The sequence below is a fragment of the Salmo salar genome, chromosome 07, assembly GCF_965601325.2.
Source record: "Salmo salar chromosome 07, fSalSal1, whole genome shotgun sequence".
NCBI lineage: Eukaryota > Metazoa > Chordata > Actinopteri > Salmoniformes > Salmonidae > Salmo > Salmo salar.
The window spans coordinates 941,015-953,729 of record NC_138297.1 but is presented as its reverse complement, the minus strand read 5'-3'; the positions used below and the strand labels follow the sequence as shown (position 1 = coordinate 953,729).

General features: G+C 42.6%; 10 non-coding genes across 10 annotated transcripts; all 10 read right to left on the bottom strand.

The window, feature by feature from the left end:
- Window positions 1-276: 276 nt before the first annotated feature.
- On the bottom strand, window positions 277-349 carry trnav-uac (transfer RNA valine (anticodon UAC)). Its single transcript has one exon. It is a non-coding gene; the product is annotated as a tRNA-Val (tRNA).
- A 133-nt stretch (window positions 350-482) lies between these two features.
- Window positions 483-555, bottom strand: trnav-cac (transfer RNA valine (anticodon CAC)). The gene has a single exon. It is a non-coding gene; the product is annotated as a tRNA-Val (tRNA).
- Window positions 556-910: 355 nt separating this feature from the next.
- On the bottom strand, window positions 911-983 carry trnav-uac (transfer RNA valine (anticodon UAC)). The gene has a single exon. It is a non-coding gene; the product is annotated as a tRNA-Val (tRNA).
- Window positions 984-1,338: 355 nt separating this feature from the next.
- trnav-aac (transfer RNA valine (anticodon AAC)) lies at window positions 1,339-1,411 on the bottom strand. The gene has a single exon. It is a non-coding gene; the product is annotated as a tRNA-Val (tRNA).
- A 141-nt stretch (window positions 1,412-1,552) lies between these two features.
- trnav-aac (transfer RNA valine (anticodon AAC)) lies at window positions 1,553-1,625 on the bottom strand. The gene has a single exon. It is a non-coding gene; the product is annotated as a tRNA-Val (tRNA).
- A 133-nt stretch (window positions 1,626-1,758) lies between these two features.
- trnav-cac (transfer RNA valine (anticodon CAC)) lies at window positions 1,759-1,831 on the bottom strand. The gene has a single exon. It is a non-coding gene; the product is annotated as a tRNA-Val (tRNA).
- A 141-nt stretch (window positions 1,832-1,972) lies between these two features.
- Window positions 1,973-2,045, bottom strand: trnav-aac (transfer RNA valine (anticodon AAC)). Its single transcript has one exon. It is a non-coding gene; the product is annotated as a tRNA-Val (tRNA).
- A 347-nt stretch (window positions 2,046-2,392) lies between these two features.
- trnav-cac (transfer RNA valine (anticodon CAC)) lies at window positions 2,393-2,465 on the bottom strand. Its single transcript has one exon. It is a non-coding gene; the product is annotated as a tRNA-Val (tRNA).
- Window positions 2,466-3,649: 1,184 nt separating this feature from the next.
- Window positions 3,650-3,722, bottom strand: trnav-aac (transfer RNA valine (anticodon AAC)). Its single transcript has one exon. It is a non-coding gene; the product is annotated as a tRNA-Val (tRNA).
- A 4,100-nt stretch (window positions 3,723-7,822) lies between these two features.
- On the bottom strand, window positions 7,823-7,895 carry trnav-cac (transfer RNA valine (anticodon CAC)). The gene has a single exon. It is a non-coding gene; the product is annotated as a tRNA-Val (tRNA).
- Between the last annotated feature and the right edge of the window lie 4,820 nt (window positions 7,896-12,715).

The window sequence follows — 12,715 nt, the reverse complement described above, 5'->3', positions numbered from 1 at the left end:
CTTATAAGTCAACTAGACCTCCAAAAAAAAACGATATTCTCTCTCAAGCACTCAGACACCTGCTTCTCTTCCACTTCCTGAAACTCCAAAAAGGGGCGTGTAAAGCGAACGTGATAACCACTACACTACAGAAACTGCTTCAACAATTATCTTCAAGGAGTAAACCGAATTTTACAGATATTCATGGCACGTGTTGAAATTTCCAAATTTAGGAATTTATGAAAATAACTATTCTCTTTTAAAAGTACTGTACCTACTGCACGTGTTTAAGAGCACTGTTTCAGCCCGGTTTCGAACCAAGGACCTTTCGCGTGTAAAGCGAACGTGATATCCACTACACTATAGAAACTGCTGCTTGATTTTCCTGCAAGAAGTAAACCGAATTTTACAGATATTCAGGGCACGTATTCGAATTTCCAAAATAAAGAATTCATGAAATTTTTTGTTACCACTATGGTACTTCAGAATGTGTCAATGAGCGTTGTTTCCGCCCGGTTTCGAACCAGGGACCTTTCGCGTGTGAAGCAAAAGTGATAACCACTACACTACAGAAACTGCTGCTACATTTAGCTGCGAGGAGTAAACCGAATTTTACAGATATTCATGGCACGTATTCGAATTTCCAAAATACAGAATTCATGAAAATAACAATTCTTTGTTGAAAGTACAGTACCTACTGCACGTGTCAAAGAGCTCTGTTTCCGCCCGGTTTCGAACCGAGGACCTTTCGCGTGTTAAGCGAACCTGATAACCACTACACTACAGAAACTTCTGCAACAATTATCTGCAAGGAGTAAACCGAATTTTACAGATATTCATGGCACGTGATCAAATTTCCAAAATTAGGCATTTATGAAAAAAACTATTCTCTGTTAATAGTAGAGTACCTACTGCACTTGTCAAAGAGCACTGTTTCCGCCCGGTTTCGAACCGAGGACCTTTCGCGTGTAAAGCCAACGCGATAACCACTACACTACAGAAACTGCTGCTTGATTTTCCTGCAAGAAGTAAACAGAATTTTACAGATATTCAGGGCACGTGTTCAAATTTCCAAAAGTAGGCATTTATGAAAATAACTATTCTCTGTTAATAGTACAGTACCTACTGCACATGTCAAAGAGCAGTGTTTCCTCCTGGTTTCAAACTGAGGACCTTTCACGTGTAAAGCTAACGTGATAACCACTACACTACAGAAACTGCTGCTACATTTAGCTGCAAGGAGTAAACCGAATTATTCAGATATTCATGGCACGTGTTGAAATTTCCAAATTTAGGCATTTATGAAAATAACTATTCTCTTTTAAAAGTATTGTACCTACTGCATGTGTCAAAGAGCTCTGTTTCCGCCCGGTTTTGAACCGAGGACCTTTCGCGTGTTAAGCGAACGTGATAACCACTACACTACAGAAACTTCTGCAACAATTATCTGCAAGGAGTAAACCGAATTTTACAGATATTCATGGCACGTGTTCAAATTTCCAAAATTAGGCATTTATGAAAATAACTATTCTCTGTTAATAGTAGAGTACCTACTGCAGGTGTCAAAGAGCACTGTTTCCGCCCGGTTTCGAACCGAGGACCTTTCGCTTGTTAAGCGAACGTGATAACCACTACACTACAGAAACTTCTGCTTGATGTTCCTGCAAGAAGTAAACCGAATTTTACAGATATTCAGGGCACGTATTCGAATTTCCAAAATAAAGAATTCATGAAATTTTCTGTTACCACTACGGTAAATCACAATGAGTCAATGAGTGTTGTTTCCGCCCGGTTTCGAACCAGGGACCTTTCGCGTGTGAAGCAAACGTGATAACCACTACACTACAGAAACTGCTGCTACATTTAGCTGCGAGGAGTAAACCGAATTTTACAGATATTCATGGCACGTATTCGAATTTCCAAAATACAGAATTCATGAAAATAACAATTCTTTGTTGAAAGTACAGTACCTACTGCACGTGTCAAAGAGCTCTGTTTCCGCCCGGTTTCGAACCGAGGACCTTTCGCGTGTTAAGCGAACGTGATAACCACTACACTACAGAAACTTCTGCAACAATTATCTGCAAGGAGTAAACCGAATTTTACAGATATTCATGGCACGCGTTCAAATTTCCAAAATTAGGCATTTATGAAAATAACTATTCTCTGTTAATAGTACAGTACCTACTGCACGTGTCAAAGAGCACTGTTTCCTCCCAGTTTCAAACTGAGGACCTTTCACGTGTAAAGAGAACGTGATAACCACTACACTACAGAAACTGCTGCTTGATTTTTCTGCAAGGAGTAAACCGAATTTTAAAAATATTCATGGCACGTATTCGAATTTCCAAAATAAAGAATTCATGAAATTTTCTGTTACCACTATGGTACTTCAGAATGTGTCAATGAGCGTTGTTTCCGCCCGGTTTCGAACCAGGGACCTTTCGCGTGTGAAGCAAACGTGATAACCACTACACCACAGAAACTACTGCTACAATTAGCTGCGAGGAGTAAATCGAATTTTACAGATATTCATGGCACGTATTCGAATTTCCAAAATACAGAATTCATGAAAATAACAATTCTTTGTTGAAAGTACAGTACCTACTGCACGTGTCAAAGAGCTCTGTTTCCGCCCGGTTTCAAACCGAGGACCTTTCGCGTGTTAAGCAAACGTGATAACCGCTACACTACAGAAACTGCTTCAACAATTATCTGCAAGGAGTAAACCGAATTTTACAGATATTCATGGCACGTGTTCAAATTTCCAAAATTAGGCATTTATGAAAATAACTATTCTCTGTTAATAGTACAGTACCTACTGCACATGTCAAAGAGCACTGTTTCCTCCCGGTTTCAAACTGAGGACCTTTCACGTGTAAAGCGAACGTGATAACCACTACACTACAGACACTGCTGCTACATTCAGCTGCAAGGAGTAAACCGAATTTTACAGATATTCATGGCAAGTGTTGAAATTTCCAAATTTAGGCATTTATGAAAATAACTATTCTCTTTTAAAAGTACTGTACCTACTGCAGGTGTCAAAGAGCACTGTTTCCGCCCGAGGACCTTTCGCGTGTAAAGCGAACGTGATAACCACTACACTACAGAAACTTCTGCTTGATTTTCCTGCAAGAAGTAAACCGAATTTTAAAAATATTCATGGCACGTATTCGAATTTCCAAAATAAAGAATTCATGAAATTTTCTGTTACCACTATGGTACTTCAGAATGTGTCAATGAGTTTTGTTTCCGCCCGGTTTCGAACCAGGGACCTTTCGCGTGTGAAGCAAACGTGATAACCACTAGACCACAGAAACTACTGCTTGATTTTCCTGCAAGAAGTAAACCGAATTTTACAGATATTCAGGGCACGTATTCGAATTTCCAAAATAAAGAATTCATGAAATTTTCTGTTACCACTACGGTAAATCAGAACATGTCAATGAGCGTTGTTTCCGCCCGGTTTCGAACTAGGGATCTTTCGCGTGTGAAGCAAACGTGATAACCACTACACTACAGAAACTGCTGCTACATTTCGCAGCGAGGAGTAAACAAAATTTTACAGATATTCATGGCACGTATTCGAATTTCCAAAATACAGAATATATGAAAATAACAATTCTTTGTTGAAAGTACAGGACCTACTGCATGTGTCAAAGAGCTCTGTTTCCGCCCGGTTTTGAACCGAGGACCTTTCGCGTGTTAAGCGAACGTGATAACCACTACACTACAGAAACTTCTGCAACAATTATCTGCAAGGAGTAAACCGAATTTTACAGATATTCATGGCACGTGTTCAAATTTCCAAAATTAGGCATTTATGAAAATAACTATTCTCTGTTAATAGTAGAGTATAGTAGAGATAATTGTGTAGTTTGAGTTTGAGTATTATCGAGGTGTGCTAGCCAGCCGCGACGCGGCGCCAGACTTACTCAACACACCTAGTCATCATTAACCCACTGCCAGATAGCCATCCGTTACCGACTAGCAGCGCTGTAGTTACTAATACTTCACAACGGAACGATTTGACTAGTGCAGTGTTACCTACCGAGCTACCTAGTTGTCTTTGTCATAGCTTGATAATTGTTAATTGATAATTGTTAGCTAGCCAGCCATCGAGGTTAGCTAGCCAGCTATTTCCGTCCCCCGCGACGCCATTTTTCCTAACCTAGCCAACTATTACCGACGAGCAGCATTGTTGAAACTAAATACACTACAAGGAACGTCTTGATTAGTGTTATGTTAGCTAGCTAGCTACAAAGTTGCTTTGTATCATGACAAGGTGTAGTACTGAAACTACCGAGGTTACCTAGCCAGCTACACGTTCAAAGTCAACAACGCAGCCACTGCTAGCTAGCCTACTCCACCAGCCAGCAGTACTGTATCATTTTAGTCAATAACATTTTTGCAACGTAAGCTTAACTTCCTGAACATTCGAGACGTGTAGTCCACTTGTCACTCCAATCTCATTTGCATTAGCGTAGCCTCTTCTGTAGCTTGTCTACTATGTGTCTGCCTATCCCTGTTCTCTCTCCTCTGCACAGGCCATACAAACGCTCCACACCGCGTGGCCGCTGCCGCTCTAACCTGGTGGTCCCAGCGCGCACGACCCACGTGGAGTTCCAGGTCTCCGGCAGCCTCTGGAACTGCCGGTCTGCGGCCAACAAGGCTGAGTTCATCTCAGCCTATGCTACCCTCCAGTCCCTAGACTTCCTGGCGCTGACGGAAACATGGATCACCACAGATAACACTGCTACTCCTACTGCTCTCTCCTCGTCTGACTACGTGTTCTCGCATACCCCTAGAGCATCGAGCCAGCGGGGTGGTGGCACTGGAATCCTCATCTCTCCCAAGTGGACATTCTCTCTTTCTCCCCTGACCCATCTGTCTATCTCCTCATTTGAATTCCATGCTGTCACAGTTACCAGCCCTTTCAAGCTTAACATCCTTATCATTTATCGCCCTCCAGGTTCCCTTGGAGAGTTCATCAATGAGCTTGACGCCTTGATAAGTTCCTTTCCTGAGGATGGCTCACCTCTCACAGTTCTGGGTGACTTTAACCTCCCCACGTCTACCTTCGACTCATTCCTCTCTGCCTCCTTCTTTCCACTCCTCTCCTCTTTCGACCTCACCCTCTCACCTTCCCCCCCTACTCACAAGGCAGGCAATACGCTTGACCTCATCTTTACTAGATGCTGTTCTTCCACTAATCTCATTGCAACTCCCCTCCAAGTCTCCGACCACTACCTTGTATCCTTTTCCCTCTCGCTCTCATCCAACACTTCTCACTCTCCCCCTACTCGGATGGTATTGCGCCGTCCCAACCTTCGCTCTCTCTCTCCCGCTACTCTCTCCTCCTCCATCCTATCATCTCTTCCCTCTGCTCAAACCTTCTCCAACCTATCTCCTGATTCTGCCTCCTCAACCCTCCTCTCCTCCCTCTCTGCATCCTTTGATTTCCTCTGTCCCCTATCCTCCAGGCCGGCTCGGTCCTCCCCTCCTGCTCCGTGGCTCGACGACTCACTGCGAGCTCACAGAACAGGGCTCCGGGCAGCCGAGCGGAAATGGAGGAAAACTCGCCTCCCTGCGGACCTGGCATCCTTTCACTCCCTCCTCTCTACATTTTCCTCTTCTGTCTCTGCTGCTAAAGCCACTTTCTACCACTCTAAACTCCAAGCATCTGCCTCTAACCCTAGGAAGCTCTTTGCTACCTTCTCCTCCCTCCTTAATCCTCCTCCCCCTCCCCCCCCCCCTCCTCCCTCTCTGCGGATGACTTCGTCAACCATTTTGAAAAGAAGGTTGACGACATCCGATCCTCGTTTGCTAAGTCAAACGACACTGCTGGTCCTGCTCACACTGCCCTACCCTGTGCTTTGACCTCTTTCTCCCCTCTCTCTCCAGATGAACTCTCGCGTCTTGTGACGGCCGGCCGCCCAACAACCTGCCCACTTGACCCTATCCCCTCCTCTCTTCTCCAGACCATTTCCGGAGACCTTCTCCCCTACCTCACCTCGCTCATCAACGCATCCTTGACCGCTGGCTACGTCCCTTCCGTCTTCAAGAGAGCGAGAGTTGCACCCCTTCTGAAAAAACCTACACTCGATCCCTCCGATGTCAACAACTACAGGCCAGTATCCCTTCTTTCCTTTCTCTCCAAAACTCTTGAACGCGCCGTGCTTGGCCAGCTCTCTTGCTATCTCTCTCAGAATGACCTTCTTGATCCTAATCAGTCAGGTTTCAAGACTGGGCATTCAACTGAGACTGCTCTTCTCTGTGTCACGGAGGCTCTCCGCACTGCTAAAGCGAACTCTCTCTCCTCTGCTCTCATCCTTCTAGACCTATCTGCTGCCTTTGATACCGTGAACCATCAGATCCTCCTCTCCACCCTCTCCGAGCTGGGCATCTCCGGCACCGCGCACGCTTGGATTGCGTCCTACCTGACAGGTCGCTCCTACCAGGTGGCGTGGCGAGAATCTGTCTCCGCACCACGTGCTCTCACCACTGGTGTCCCCCAGGGCTCTGTTCTTGGCCCACTCCTATTCTCGCTATACACCAAGTCACTTGGCTCTGTCATATCCTCACATGGTCTCTCATATCATTGCTATGCAGATGACACACAATTAATCTTCTCCTTTCCCCCTTCTGACAACCAGGTGGAGAATCGCATCTCTGCATGTCTGGCAGACATATCAGTGTGGATGACGGATCACCACCTCAAGCTGAACCTCGGCAAGACGGAGCTGCTCTTCCTCCCGGGGAAGGACTGCCCGTTCCATGATCTCGCCATCACGGTTGACAACTCCCTTGTGTCCTCCTCCCAGAGTGCTAAGAGCCTTGGCGTGACCCTGGACAACACCCTGTCGTTCTCCACCAACATCAAGGCGGTGACCCGATCCTGTAGGTTCATGCTCTACAACATTCGCAGAGTACGACCCTGCCTCACACAGGAAGCGGCGCAGGTCCTAATCCAGGCACTTGTCATCTCCCGTCTGGATTACTGCAACTCGCTGTTGGCTGGGCTCCCTGCCTGTGCCATTAAACCCCTACAACTCATCCAGAACGCCGCAGCCCGTCTGGTGTTCAACCTTCCCAAGTTCTCTCACGTCACCCCGCTCCTCCGCTCTCTCCACTGGCTTCCAGTCGAAGCTCGCATCCGCTACAAGACCATGGTGCTTGCCTACGGAGCTGTGAGGGGAACGGCACCTCCGTACCTTCAGGCTCTGATCAGGCCCTACACCCAAACAAGGGCACTCCGTTCATCCACCTCTGGCCTGCTCGCCTCCCTACCTCTGAGGAAGCACAGTTCCCGCTCAGCCCAGTCAAAACTGTTCGCTGCTCTGGCACCCCAATGGTGGAACAAGCTCCCTCACGACGCCAGGACAGCGGAGTCAATCACGACCTTCCGGAGACACCTGAAACCCCACCTCTTCAAGGAATACCTGGGATAGGATAAAGTAATCCTTCTAACCCCCCCCCTTAAAAGATTTAGATGCACTATTGTAAAGTGGTTGTTCCACTGGATATTATAGGTGAATGCACCAATTTGTAAGTCGCTCTGGATAAGAGCGTCTGCTAAATGACTAAAATGTAAAAAAAATGTAGAGTACCTACTGCACGTGTCAAAGAGCACTGTTTCCGCCAGGGTTTGGAACCGAGGACCTTTTGCGTGTAAAGCGAACGCGATAGCCACTACACTACAGAAACTGCTGCTTGATTTTCCTGCAAGGAGTAAACCGAATTTTAAAAATATTCATGGCACGTATTCGAATTTCCAAAATAAAGAATTCATGAAATTTTCTGTTACCACTATGGTACTTCAGAATGTGTCAATGAGTGTTGTTTCCGCCCGGTTTCGAACCAGGGACCTTTCGCGTGTGAAGCAAACGTGATAACCACTACACCACAGAAACTACTGCTACAATTAGCTGCAAGGAGTAAACCGAATTTTAAAAATATTCATGGCACGTATTGGAATTTCCAAAATACAGAATTCATGAAAATAACAATTCTTTGTTGAAAGTACAGTACCTACTGCACGTGTCAAAGAGCTCTGTTTCCGCCCGGTTTCAAACCGAGGACCTTTCGCGTGTTAAGCAAACGTGATAACCGCTACACTACAGAAACTGCTTCAACAATTATCTGCAAGGAGTAAACCGAATTTTACAGATATTCATGGCACGTGTTCAAATTTCCAAAATTAGGCATTTATGAAAATAACTATTCTCTGTTAATAGTACAGTACCTACTGCACATGTCAAAGAGCACTGTTTCCTCCCGGTTTCAAACTGAGGACCTTTCACGTGTAAAGCGAACGTGATAACCACTACACTACAGACACTGCTGCTACATTCAGCTGCAAGGAGTAAACCGAATTTTACAGATATTCATGGCACGTGTTGAAATTTCCAAATTTAGGCATTTATGAAAATAACTATTCTCTTTTAAAAGTACTGTACCTACTGCAGGTGTCAAAGAGCACTGTTTCCGCCCGGTTTCGAACCGAGGACCTTTCGCTTGTTAAGCGAACGTGATTTTTTATTTTTTATTTTTTTTTTATTATCAAAAATGTTTGTTTACAATATTTACAGTACAATCTACTGTTTACAGTACAATCCACAGAGAACAATACAGAAGACACTAGACTAACAGAGGCAGGTGAACAATTCACCCCCTATCAAATTATCAACAAAGAAAATATCAAAACAGTGCTTTCAAAAATTATAAGTGATACCTCCACTCTCCTCTCGTGAAATTAACCCACTCCCTTCAACAAAAGACTCATCAAAATGTTCCATCCCATAATTAAACAACATATCTATGTGTTTACTGAACAGTGCTATAAAGATACTCCACACCTGAACCCTCTTTCTGTCAAAAGAAACATAATTCCTCCTACAAAAAATAGCATACCTCACAAAACTCAAAACCATATTCAACAAACACACATTAGCACCCTCACATTTACCAGACACTCCAAATAACAAAAGTTCCTCCCACGCATACTTTTTCACGAAATCTCCCCCCCAGTTTCTACATAACATTTCCTTAACTTTACAAAAAAAATATTTTAAATCCTCACATTCTATAAACAAATGCATAAGAGTTTCCGGGAAACGTCCACATACGTCGCATTCCCTTTCTATCTCACAATTAATTTTCTTTAGCACCACCTTTGTAAATATTCCTAAGCATTATTTCTTTCTGCTTATCTAAACGGTTATGATTTTTTGCGTACCTAATACTCCTATTTTTTACTTTTACTTTCACTTCCTCCCACCATAAACACACATTCTCTTTTAACAGTACATTAGACATTTCATCATTAATACATTCAACAATTTCATTTCTATATCCTTCCTCCTTTAACAGACTGGCATTTAAACACCAGACACCTCCCCCTCTCCTCTCCACACCAAAACCCATTTGAAATGACATTACTGCATGATCACTATATGCTGTAAAGGTATATGCCACCTTCTTAACATTCTGCACCAATTCTTGTTTTGCTAGACATAAATCAATTCTGCTTTGTTTTAATTCCTTTAGAACCACCTGCCTTCTAGAGAATACTCTTCTGTTTGGATTTTCAGCCCTCCATATATCTACTAGATTCTCCTCATTCATAAGTTTCCATAATGCATTTCTAGAAGAGTCATATCTGAATTTAGCACAACTAGAGGCATCCATTCTACTACACCTCACATTAAAATCTCCTATCAGTATACAGTTTTCTGAGCACAGTGTTTTTAATTTGTGAAACATTTCTCTCCTTTCAGATTCAATGTTTGAAGCATAAACATTAATTAAACGAAAAACTACATTTTGAACTTCAAATTCAATTACAATAAGTCTGCCATCATTGTCAGCATATATTTCTTTTACATTTTGCACCACATCATTTTTTATCAAAATAGCCACACCACATGTTTTATCCCCTCCATGACTACAAAAAATTTAATCTGACCATTTACTCTTAATCTCCTGCATTTTGGAGTCTGTCCAATTGGTCTCTTGAAAACACAACATGTCTGCCTTAACAGACACTAATACCTGCTCAAATTTGCTCATGTTTCTCAAACTGTTACCATTTAGGGATGCGACTGTAATCATTATGAATGTGTGCAGAAGTATAATCAGAGCCAAACAAGTCCTTAAAAATCCAACTTTTTCTTTTTTCCAAAACCCATCATCTCCCTGGTTTTCGACAATGACCTCTTATTTTTTACAAACAACTGAAGATCCTCACTATCTATTTCATCATCCGTCTCTTTATTTGGATTTTTGGGGGGATCGGCGGGGAAGCCTTTTGAAAAGTGCGCTTTAACAGTGCCCGTGACTTCAGTGGACCCAGCCCACTCTTTGGTGTAATTTTTACACAGGCTTAAAGCTGGCTCAGGCACCTGAGAAGCACCTTGCACCATCTCTACCTGTGTATGTCTTTCACCCATCATGTGCTGCTGTTCCACCTTGTCAGCAGCAGAGACTAAAACGGCGTCTCGTGCTTTGCCAGGAGACATTACAGGCTCTTCAAGCTTATCTGCCACTGTCTCTGGAGTCACACTCTCCATGTCACTCTCATCCTCCCTCTCCATAGGCACACTCCCCTCTTCCTCAGACGTGAGGTCCATTGTTTGCAAAAGTAAGTGATTTTCTCCCTTATTACAGCTACATCTAACTTTAGGTCTGTCACACATTTTGCACACATTTCCTATGTTCCGACATTCTCTGGCATAATGCCCTTGTTCACTACATTTGTGGCATGTGAATTCCGGACATTCCTTAAGTATGTGCCCCGGCTGAATACATAATCTACATACCTTCACTTGATTGTCGTGGATTACACGAAAATATTCAAATCCCTCGACAGTGTTAAATTTTGTAGAATATGGCAAGGATTGCACATTGTCTGTAAACTTTACCTTGCAAAATCTTGTCCCATCTACAATGTCCGTTCCTGGCCACATCCTCCTCTTGATTGGCGTGGTCGCCTTCACCTTCCAGCCTTTTAGTTTCTCTTCTATCTCCTCATCCGTAATGTATGCGGGCAAGTTCAAAAAGGACACCACCAGCTCATCGTTCCCTAGTTCTTTAGCCATGATTTGACAGTTCTTTATCTTTAGCCCGTCTATTAGTCTTTCTTTTCCATTTACATGAGACATTGTTACTTCATACTTATTCCCGTCTTTCATTCGACATCCCAGTATTGTTCCGCAAACTTCCTTTATTCCTCTCAGCAATTCCATCGTTGTTATTTTCCCTTCTCCACTTATTTCCACGTTCACCGTCAGTTCCTTCTCATATGTTCTTTTTTTCAGTTCTTCGTTTAACATTCTGATTTCACTGTTGTCCTTTCTCGTCGTCGTTTGTATTCTTGATGTCGAAGCCATGTTGTCCGTCCGGTTATTTTAAGCAATATCCCCCAAACAGCTCACGCTGATGGGGGACAATAGCAAAAACGTTTCACAGAAACTTCACTACAGTCACTCACAAACTTTCAAACTTATAAGTCAACTAGACCTCCAAAAAAAACGATATTCTCTCTCAAGCACTCAGACACCTGCTTCTCTTCCACTTCCTGAAACTCCAAAAAGGGGCGTGTGAAGCGAACGTGATAACCACTACACTACAGAAACTTCTGCAACAATTATCTGCAAGGAGTAAACCGAATTTTACAGATATTCATGGCACGTGTTCAAATTTCCTAAATTAGGCATTTATGAAAATAACTATTCTCTGTTAATAGTAGAGTACCTACTGCACGTGTCAAAGAGCTCTGTTTCCGCCCGGTTTTGAACCGAGGACCTTTCGCGTGTTAAGCGAACGTGATTTTATTTTTTTTTATTTTTTATTTTTTTATTTTTTTTTATTATCAAAAATGTTTGTTTACAATATTTACAGTACAATCTACTGTTTACAGTACAATCCACAGAGAACAATACAGAAGACACTAGACTAACAGAGGCAGGTGAACAATTCACCCCCTATCAAATTATCAACAAAGAAAATATCAAAACAGTGCTTTCAAAAATTATAAGTGATACCTCCACTCTCCTCTCGTGAAATTAACCCACTCCCTTCAACAAAAGACTCATCAAAATGTTCCATCCCATAATTAAACAACATATCTATGTGTTTACTGAACAGTGCTATAAAGATACTCCACACCTGAACCCTCTTTCTGTCAAAAGAAACATAATTCCTCCTACAAAAAATAGCATACCTCACAAAACTCAAAACCATATTCAACAAACACACATTAGCACCCTCACATTTACCAGACACTCCAAATAACAAAAGTTCCTCCCACGCATACTTTTTCACGAAATCTCCCCCCCAGTTTCTACATAACATTTCCTTAACTTTACAAAAAAAATATTTTAAATCCTCACATTCTATAAACAAATGCATAAGAGTTTCCGGGAAACGTCCACATACGTCGCATTCCCTTTCTATCTCACAATTAATTTTCTTTAGCACCACCTTTGTAAATATTCTATTATGTCTTAGTTTGAAATCATTATTTTCACACTCCTTACTATTATATTTTACATTTAAATTTCCCCATATCTTTTTTTCATCCAATTCCGGAAAAACTACTTTCCAAAATTTCTCAGCAGCCGGCCTTCTACACACTTTTCCTACCATTATTCTATACAATCTTTTCACTGGTATACTAGATAAATGTACTTTCTTCTTACTGCTACCAATGAACAAATTAGGAAATACAAAT